General features: G+C 34.4%; 1 protein-coding gene across 1 annotated transcript in view; it reads right to left on the bottom strand.

The window, feature by feature from the left end:
• The window catches only part of LOC129748977 (serine/threonine-protein kinase meng-po-like), a 34,914-nt gene extending 25,494 nt beyond the window's left edge, over positions 1-9,420 (bottom strand). The window contains exon 1 of the mRNA XM_055743789.1: positions 8,212-9,420. The gene's annotated coding sequence lies outside the window, so the exon portion shown is untranslated. The remainder of the gene's footprint in view (positions 1-8,211) is intronic.
• Positions 9,421-11,179: the final 1,759 nt, after the last annotated feature.

Raw genomic sequence — 11,179 nt, 5'->3', positions numbered from 1 at the left:
AGTTACAGTCCACCTGAGGACTAATTTACCTAACTTTCTAGTGTAAAGTTTTAAAAACAAACTCGATCGCTGTACCAGCTACAGATCAACCAATTCTCCAAAGCCTCCTTAACAGAGAGTAATCTCACTGGAGGCTCAGAAAATGTCAAGTTCCTCACTTGGAAGATTACTGTCACTAATTGCCGCAAACCATTTTTATCTCGCCCTCTCCACCAGCCACCTCCGCCACAACCACCACCGCCGCCACCCTCCACAACCGCCACATGCCGCTTACCATCACCCAAAAACTGAAAAATGAAAATTATGAAAAGTGAAGAAAAGAAATATTGTTAAACTTTACAATTGTATTATGCAAACAAAATAACTATAAAAAAAAATGAATAAAAAGTGAGGAGGTTTTATGCCTTCGGGAGAATGGTCTTGAAAGTAACCAACTCCCGGGGGCTTTTCCCTGCTCAATTAAAAAAAAAAAAAAAAAAAGTTTGACTGCGTGGTAATGGACGACGAAACCTACGTCAAAGCCGACTACAAGCAGCTTCCGGGACAGGAGTTTTATACGGCAAAAGGAAGGGGAAAGGTAGCAGATATTTTCAAGCACATGAAACTGTCAAAGTTTGCGAAGAAGCAAGCCATCTGTACCTTTTGCTTGAAAAGCAGCATTTTCATAGCTTCCGGGACTGTCAACCAAGAAATTTACGTGAAAGAGTGTTTTAATAAACGTCTGCTGCCTTCCCTGAAGAAACACGGTTGTTCCGTACTGTTTTAGCCGGATTTGGCATCTTTCCATTACGGTAAAAAAGCCATGGAGTGAAGACAAAGACAAGAACCCTCCCAACACGCCAGAGCTCCGTCCAATTGAGAAATACTGGGCTATTGTCAAGCGGAACCTAAAGAAGACCAAAAAAACTGCTAAGATCGAGCAGCAGTTCAAGGCAAACTGGCTTTCTGCGGCGAAGAAGATGGACAAGGTGGCTGTACAAAATCTGATGGCAGGGGTTTAGCGTAAGGCCCGTCAATTCGGATTTGGAAAAGCGGAAGCCTAACTGAATATGTTTCCTGAATTTTATACTAATTATGCTTGAAAAAGAAATTTAATTTGATTTGTTAAATAAACGATTTCACCGATTTACACGCGTTTTCCCTTGACCAAATTTTGACCCTATCACCCTTTAAATGATAGAAATTGAAATTTTACACAGATTCCGTTTGTTTTTTCGGCAGTCTCTATAGTGAAAAATTATGATGAAGCTATTTTTTGCATTTTAAAGCTATTCTTATTATTCATATCAATTCATCTAATTGAAATATTTGAGTTTATTTAGGCTGGAACAAATATCAATTTTTTCTTTTGTAACCCCCCCCCCCCCCCCCTCCCCCTCCGAAATTGCAACAATCCCTTAGAGTGAATTAATAAAGTTTGAAGTATTTCATGTTTATTTCGAAAAAAAATTCAAATATCTTGATTTTATTCGATATTTGTCGATTATTTGTCGATAAAAAATTACTTGATTTATAGGTTTTGTGCAATGATATAGTATGCAATTTTGTTGCGTACAAGCTTTCGTGCAATTAATTCCAATTTATCTGTTTTACGCATTATTTTTTATTATTCCCCCTCGCGATGTTCCAACTCCGAATGACAAAAAAAGGAAATTGTTACTTTGAAAACGGCTGTCCAGAAACAGTGCCATTTATTGTGCCGTTGAAAAGTTACAAATCAAGCAATAAATGGCACTGTTTTTCGTCAATTTAAACGGCTTCTTTAAATAAGAGCATTTCAAATTTTACATAAGTTTCTGAAGATTTTGTGTTCGAGCTTCAACATCTCTGTTCATCTGTGCTCAGAGTGCATTCTTAGTTCGCTTGAAAAGATCCATCCACATGCATGTGCTGCATCATTGAGAAGTACAATTTCAATGTTTACGCGGCTAGCATATCACCGCCAACCTTCATCATTCTATGTGTGCCAGTTTATTTCACGACTTGGATTCGATCTCAAGACCGTTGGCTTAGAAAACAAACCCAGCAAACGTTTTTGTAGCTATATTCTTATGCTGTTTTGATATACGCTCCACATACATTATAGAAGGATCGTATGAAAGTTGAAAAAACAGCATTTACCTACCAAAGTGGAGGCATTGAACCTACAAAAATTTCATTTCTTTTCATAGCTACAAAAACTACACCAATTGAGCGTTATCCGATACCTTATTCGTATCTATCAAAACGTTCTAACAGTACCTTCAAATCGTTGGCAGTGACAACATTTCCCAGTTCTATCATTGGTCAATATCCGTCAATTCACATCTGATTTTAAGCCATCTGGATGCACTGCTGGTTGCAGAGAGAACATGACGATGATTTTCTCACTCGAATCCCGCGCAGGAGCATAAATCATTTCAAAATTAACAAACATGGCGGACTTTCTATCATATCCTATAAACTGTCTTAAGACGACATTTAATACGATTTTTTCTCTTTGCAGTTGGAATTGCGATTTGCAACACCATTGTAAACGACTTAAGTTATCATTTATGATACGATTTCATGTTTGCTGGGAAGACCCTATCCTCTAGACCACGATCTGCTGGCTAAACTTATGGTTTCTACTTTTTCGTTGCATCATTTGACTTTTTCCCAAATAATAAATTATTTTCCTCGAGTTCTGACTGTTTTAAAAAAAAGTAATTTTTTATTTGTTTAAAAAAATGGTGGAGAAGGCTACCAAATCCAAATTGATCAAATAACAGGCAAATTTTATTAGTTGACCAAAAATTGTAATTTCATAATTCATTAAGTTATTTTAAAGCAGTGCTAAAGTGGTCTAGAGGATAGGCTGACGCGAGTCTGGTTTCGGGTTGTCAGGTGTACTGGTTAAGATTCTCGGTATTGGCAAGAAAACTTTTGGGATCGAATCCCATAAGTGGCCGATAGGTAAGATGTGATTCCTCCTATATCTAACTACTATATAACAAAAATGTTCAATCAGTTGCCAGCTGGCCAGGTATTTACACGGATGCCGAAATAACTGTAACACGAAGAATAAAGTATCGGGCAGCCAGAGTAGGTGTACCTTTCCCAATTCCAGGAACTGTCGGCCTGCTACACGACCGCTGCCAGGAACTGGTAGAGGAAAATGTTTCTTTTGCTGATCAACATAGATGAACACTATAGTTTTCAAGTATCACACAATCAATCATAAAAATATAGTCTAATTTACTACATTTATAGTTCCATACCTAGAATCAAACATACCTTTGTAGTTGAATCTATCATATTTATAAATGAATCAATTATAACACTACAGTTGAATCTATTATATTTATAGTTGAATATATAGAATCATTTATACAATTGTAGTTAAATTTATCATATCTACAGTCCTCCCACAATCATGGGTCACATACAATTATTAGTAACTGATCTTTTGAACTGCTGATATCTACTGAACTAAAAGAATTTTTCATTCTTTTTTTTTGCTTATGGGTAATATCATCAAAAAGCATAAAAATATCATGTGTGCGCTTGGTAACAGTTCAATTGCTGTTTGGATAGTTTTATTATCTACTATTATCATCTGTCGATCGATCTTATAAAATTCCAATGTATTAAGGTTGACATCTTGAATCATTAAGCCCCTTAAGCGGGTGTTTCAAAGTTTCAACATTATAAATTGGTCTCATTTAACCACAAAGGACGACGTTATATTCAAATGAAACTGAGTGACTAAAACGTGAAAATTCAATAATATTTGGCATAATAAAAGTGACCCATAATTGTTACAGCATCCATCGAATTCCACACAATCATGAGTCACTTTTTTGCAAGCAAAACAAATCATTTCATGGTTGCTAGCTCAACCCAATTACCCCTTGAATGTATACTAAAGCTAAGTTCTTTTAGAAATAGGTCACTTTCTTTTGCTAATACCGTCAACTGGGGCAACATGCAACAATTTTCAACTTCAATGGCTTCTAAAATCTTAATGCTTACAGATAATCGTACCTCTTGTACATCAAAAGTTTTAAGGTAGATGGGTCACCAAACTGACGTAGTCAGAAAAATTATTGATTTCACCATTTTTTTTTTAAATTTACAAAAACATGCGATTTTCACCCTACTAAGAAAAAGGGGTAAGTTGCAACAAACTCTGTAATTTATGAAAAATCTAATGAAAACGATTGAAAATTCATAGTTTTTGATAAATTTGTGATGTCATAACGCATAAAGCACCAATTGCAGTAAATTTTGGTTTTGTTCGAATTCAATTTTTAATTTTTTCTGACAAAAATGTTTTTAAGAAAAAAGTGTTAATCTTCTGCATACATTTAGGGGTAAAAAAATACTACAAAATATTCTATAAGCTCATATCATGAAAATAAATCTAGGAATGGATGAAATTTTAATGTTAACTAACGCATAATGCAAAACAATCATATACCAGCATATGGAAACGCGATTTATGAGATTTAGATCCGATTTGCATTTTATTGCATTTTACCCCAGACGGGTAACTGAATTATAAAAATATTTATTTAAAAAAATTGAGTGATTGTTCGAAAAATATTTCCACATGATCAATGTTGGTATAGGATGAGAAAACCAGTATAAAGTTTATAGGTGATATTATCAAGCCAATCCGTCATACTGGGTAAAGTTTTTTACGGCATCGAAAAATGTTAAAAATTGGACATTCATTGTTCGATTTTTCAAATTTTATATGAAAATCAAAAACTTAAAAAAAACCATCTTAGGATTCAAGAAACCATGTCATCATCATTTTGTAATCATTAAAAGATAACTTTATCTCATTACATTAAATTAAAAATTGAATCTGTGTGGTGTTATATAAATGTTGCATTCAACCCCGCTGTTGCATGATGCCCCGTTTGACGGTAGCTCGTTAACTAGTAATCAGACATTCAAAATTTTGATAGCATTTTGCTTCCTGTAAAAAGTACTATCAGACCTACTTTTTTCAAATTTTAAAATTCACGCTTTATTGAGATATCAACGATTTAGAGAAAAAGAAAAAAAATGCACAGTTTCCTTCAAAATCCGTCATCATCAAATTGGTAGCTGACAAAACCGTTTATTATTCGAACAATTACTGTGTATGAGTGGTGAAAATGTATGCAAACAATGTCAAAAAGTCTACAAAGTTCAAATTAAGCATTGGAGTGAAGCACATGATCGGCAACTACGGTTAAGAGTCATCAGGGAAGTCAAGTCAGCATTTTTAATTTGGAATAAGAGAAAAACTAAGTGTTGATCGCTGAAATGTCCCGCAAATTTTTCTCCGATATGCTGAAAGTGTTGCCTAGCTATAAGTCATTCAAACCTAACCTCAAACAACAATTTTTTGCTAGTTCCAGAGCTCGTAAGCTGCATAGCCGGTACCGAGGCTATGCGACAGATGATTTCTGATAAACGACAAAACTTATGTAAACCTCTATTTCGAACAAATTCCAGCGTTTGAATCATATAACATGTCTATAACATGCTCGTGGCAAGGTCCCTAGCATATTGAAGTATGTACATACTATAAATACATATATTTCCTGGTTTATTTGTATAAAATATAATAAATTGCCAAAATTCTCCTTCTATGGAAAAAACAACAATATACAATACGGAAACTTTGGTTTTCGTTGTTTTTAAAAGCATAAAAAGAGTAATCTTGTATGTGCCCTTCGAAACCTACGGATCAATACTAACCGATTATTCTTAAAGTTATGTCTCATGATGGTTTTACTTCGTTATTGTTAGATTTTGTCAGCAGAAAAACGCTTTAAAGTGGCTAATAAATAATCAAGTTTTATTAATTTCGAAACAGCTATATCCACTGAATTGCCCTAGTTTCTTTTAAATGAGAAGTATTTGATAAAAAAAGATGCAGACATTGAAGGAATAGGATGTAGCCACCTAAAATACAGATTAGACAAAGTATAAGTTTGAAAAACTGATCAATATCATGACTTAAAAGAGTGTGCACCGGTCGATGGGAGGTACCAAGAATGAATTAGAAATTCTTTTAACAAAAGAGCGATGAATTTTTAGTTTTTAATTTTTTCATGAATTATGATAAGATTACCATCATTTCCTTCATAGAAAGAATTTCAATCAAACGAATTGTTTTTGAGATACATGCATTTGTATCTGTCCCATTTCTCAAACAACTAAGCTTTAGCAATGAATACCCTCAAATGTTTGCTTGAAATGTGTTGATTTCTATGTTGATATTTGGGTGTTGCCATAGACTTCTATGTGACAAATAATTGTGAGCAATTTGACTAAATTATTATTATGATTGTTACGGGCTACAATTTTGACCCAAAATTGAGGTTTTGAAAAACGTTGATTAATTTACCGAAACAATTAAGTAATTTTTTAACAAAATCATATTTAAACTCAAAAAGAAGCTTGACTAAAATTCATGCAAAGCTTGATATTTGGTCAACTAACATCTGAAAATCGAACATTTTGTGGTGGAAGGAAAGTGATTTATGATTGTGGGGGGACCAATTGGATCAATCATACCACTACAATTTCGTATTTTTAGTTATGTGTGAGAAGTCAACCAGGAATGTATAGTTGAATCTATTACATATATTTAAAGTTGTATGCCTAAAATCAATCATGCAAATGTAGTTAAATCTATCATATTAGCAATTGAATCAATTATACCATTACAGTTGATTCTATTTTGGTCAAAGTTGATTGTGTTTGGTCAATCAGCAGTTTGTAGTTGAATCAAATATATTTATAGTTGATTGCCTTAAATAATTTATATAAATGTAGTTAAATCTATCATATTTACAGCTGAATCAATTATAGTTAATAGTCGATTGCGTTAAGTCAATCATCAGTTTGTAGTTGAGTCTATTATATTTATAGTTGGATGCGAAAAATTCAACTAAGCTTTGATAATTGGTATAACCAGCTGAAATAATAAGAACAACTGTGGTCTTTTTTCTCCGAGAAGTGAAAGTTTCCCACCTGATGATTCGTTCTTACAAAATATGAAACTTTTAATGCTTTTTTCTTATAACATAGGTCTTGGCGAATTTGTTCTTTTTAAAAATCAATACCGAATTATATAGTTAGCTGACTAAAACAGAGTTAAGCATGTTGAGATTGCGAGAGTAAGTTTATCTTACTCGCAAAAACACGACTTGTCAGTTGCCAGTACTCCATACTTTCCAAGTAGGCAATGGAGTGGATTGTTACGAACAATGTCCAAGTAATGACCTACGAATGTTAACCTTCTCATTACTTTAAAACTTCATTATTGGAGAAAAAAAATTTCGTCGTTATGTGAACTTCGGCTCAGTCTTTTCTTTTTTCAAGTCTCGTTATGTCGTAATGTTTTAATTCTTGAAATTATTTAAAGATCATAATGCGTTGACGTCTGATTGGAATTTTTCTAAAGGGTAGCGTAGAAAATTATTGAAATGCTCCTGAATGCATTCTTTAATGTAAGAAAAATAAACAGAAAAAATCATAAGTGATATAAGAGATACCAATGAGTTGCACCCATTGAATTCTGTTCTTCTCTATACAAAGCATATCAAGGAAAGGAATCAAGGAAAGGAATCAAGGAAAAAAGGAATATCTGAATATTCGGTATGCTATAGTAATATTGTTAGTTCCTGTACTAGATAAAACCACATCATTAAAGTACCTGCCCAAATTTTTTTGAACACGAATCTGAATTTTCTGATTTTAAAAGTTGCCCAAGTAACATTTAAAGTTTTATAGCAGGCTTATAGATAAAGTTTTGGTTCAACAGGGGGCTTGAGGAGCCCAATAAAACTATCGGTGTTACTTGGGTAGTTCTTTGAATCATGTATGAAAACCTTTGTTTAAGTTTTTTTAAAAGCATCTCCTGTATTAACGTTGAATGCAGCTCCTTTCAATTATACTACTCTTGAGCTGAACTTAAAATAAGGTTCTTACAGGCAATTGTGTCGTTCGTTTTAAGTTGAAAGTCATAGAACTTTTTTAAAAGCTTTAAAAATAGAGCAGTTAAATTGATGACAAAGCTCTTCATAATTGGTAGACACTTTTTGTTAAAAATATAGGTATTCCTGGAATCCCCTCAAATGAGCCTTATTTTGTAGGTTTCTCAAAATAGATTCAAATCGACACAAATTGTCATCGCAAAAGTATGTCTGCATCCGGTAATGAGAACAACTGGGGGTAACATACCTAATGTCAAAATATATCCACAAATGACTGCTCGCTTGTCAGCCTCCGGAAGTGTCCTCAGACGTCCTTAATCCTGATGATTCTGTTGCTGTTGCTTCTGGTTCTTCGTGGCAAACGGAACGGAACTGGAAAGTTGTGTTGTGGGTTTGTTCTTTTTTTTTTATTTCCGGAGCAGAGAAGAAAAAATAACGATAATTGCACATGCAAGATTGCGAGCGTACTCACAATTCAACGTTTCACTTGTTGTTTGTTGTGCTCCACCAGCACGAGACGATAAATAGCACAAGTAGCGCGTACACCGGCTCTAATGCAACCGAATCAAATCCTGTCCAATCCTCCTCGGGAGCATTACCAATCCTCTTGTTGCTTCTTCTTGTGGTTGTTTGTTCAAGGATTCTGCTGGAGAACTCTCGTTCTCGTTCTTATTCTCGTTTCGTTTCAGTACCAGCTATTATAGTTGTAGTTATGTACGGGATTTTGCTGACATTTGCCCACTTTTTTCACTGGAAGCAATCGAGCGGAAAATTATCATTTGGGATAGCTCGCTTCTCGACTCACATTTGCATTATAATCTTCGAGTTGGCAATTTTCTGGAAGCATCATCGTAACAATTCGCCACGTAATTATGTATTCATCAGATTCACAGCATTATCGTTTGGAGGGGAGGTTCTGGCGCGAAAATCGGTTGTACTTTCACTGATTAAACACCACATAGAAGGAGATTAGCTTCGAATATAAATGTTATCCGTGGATTTTGTTTAGAAGATTTTAGAAACAATAAAGGGAGCAGTATTGCAGTTACATTTTTATTCAATATTATTTCGGGTTTACACTTTGGTGTTCTTTCGCATCACAACTATTCAACTGTAGATTGATGTAATACAAGTTTTCCTGAAACAATTCTTTCCACAAACCACCTGCAGCATTCAAGGTGCGTCTAATATACGATTGAACATCCGATCACTATCTCTTTACAGGATCACTAATGCTTTTTAATCCTGTTCAGCGTTCCGAGCGAAGGAGCAGAAATCCTCAAATTAGAGGAACCAAGCTGAATCAAATGGTCGTTACACCCGTCGGCAGCATGCGAAAAATTTGAATCCGCTCAAAGCCAAATACTCCTCACCGGAGGCCAGAGGCAAAACTGAAGCTAAGAAATCAACCAACAAACGAATAGATTTAAGAGAACCGAAAGCTTCCGAACTCGGCGGCCGTCCAACTGAAACTGAAATCTGACGAGCGAGAAAGGCGGCGCGTTTGCCTTTTCTGTTCCTACTAGAATCTACTGTATCTTCTTCATCTACAAATCCACCCCGAACCACCCCCAAAAACCTACCCCAACCCAATCCACGGTGTAGTGGGTGGTGAGTTTCCACCAACTTACCCTACGTTTTACTTACGTACAACAGAATAGATGAGAGAAAATCGGACGGAGACGGTCCTCCAGACTCTACTTTACATACTAGGAGTCCATCTTCTAGCCAACAGGCAAACAGCTGACGTTCTGATTACAGACCGAACGACTATCAACTGTCGAACGCCTTGGTATTGGTGAAGTTTTTCCAACAGTTCGCGCTTCGTTGAACTCTCAATCCTGTTCTCCCTCTCTGTCTCTTTGGGTTGGTTTTGGGGCGGGAAAATGCTTTCCGAAAAAAAATCACCCGGATTCGTTCGCTCTCCATCGGCGGCAACACGTGGAAAATCAAAACATAAAAATGCATCAGCGATAGGGGTTTCTACCACTTTGAAATTTAAAAGGAGTTTTGATTTGAAACTTATTTGAAAAAAAGTGAAATTGAGTAGGGTAGGTGTTCCTAATTTGGCATGTGTACCCAATGTTAACATACCGTTCGATTTTGACTGTTTTTGACGTTATTTTTCACTTATAACAATTATTTAAAAAAATGATAATGTAACGGATCATGTGAACTTTCATTTTACAAACAAATTAGTTTTCTAACTCACAGGATTTTCCGTAAAAACCGGACTGTTTCAAAGTATGTCCAAATTGAATTGAATTGTTAGCAAATTTCTTAAAAAACACCTGTTTAGAAATGGATGCTGAATTTGTCAATCAATTTTTTTTTTGAAATTTCTCATCGGATTGTTTTTTATCATGATTTAAGTAATAAGTATGTTGGAACCATGATTTTTTCGTGTAAAAACTAAAAAAAGCATATGTCCACAATTGGGAACACTATTTACAATGTGTTCCTAATTATGGACATAGTCAAAGTTTTCCAAACTATATCAAAGTCATAGAATGTATTTGAAATACATTTGATTGATTGAATTGTGTTTTAACTTAATTTTCAAAGATCTGTTAAAAAACTGTTTTGAGATGATAAAACATGATTGTTGTTTTACTTCAGTGTATCTCAAAGCTAAAACTGTTGAAAAAATATTTTCACCAGATCGTAAAGAACGTACCCTTTGCGACAGAGAAGGAAACCATCAAGTTACAGAGAGCTTCTCAACGAGAACAGAATCGAAAGGATAAATTGAAAAAAAAATTCAATAAAATACGTTGCATCACTTTTCAACTTCAATGGCTTCTATGAACCTAATGTCCACAGATAATACTACCGTTTGTAAATCAAAAGTTTTAAGGTTAATGAGACATCAAATTAACGTAGTCAGAAAAATAATTGGTTCCACCAGTAATTTTAAATTTATAAGACATGCGATTTTCACCCTACTAAGAAAAAGTGGTAAGTTGCAAAAATCTTTGTTTTTAATGAAAAATTAAAAAAAAAAAGTTTGAATAGTTATAGTTTTTGACATATTTGTGATGTCGTTACGCATAAACGCGATCTGCAGTTATTTTTGATTTTGTTAGAATTAATGTTTACATTTTTTTTGTCAAAGATTTTTTTTAAATAGAAAGCATAAGGGTGCTGTATCAATTAAGGGATAAAGAATACTACAAAAAAATTTCATCATATTCTAGCATATGGAAACAAGATTT

The sequence above is a fragment of the Uranotaenia lowii genome, chromosome 2 (genome assembly GCF_029784155.1).
Source record: "Uranotaenia lowii strain MFRU-FL chromosome 2, ASM2978415v1, whole genome shotgun sequence".
NCBI classification, from domain to species: Eukaryota; Metazoa; Arthropoda; class Insecta; order Diptera; family Culicidae; genus Uranotaenia; species Uranotaenia lowii.
This window is presented reverse-complemented; position numbering and strand designations above follow the sequence as displayed.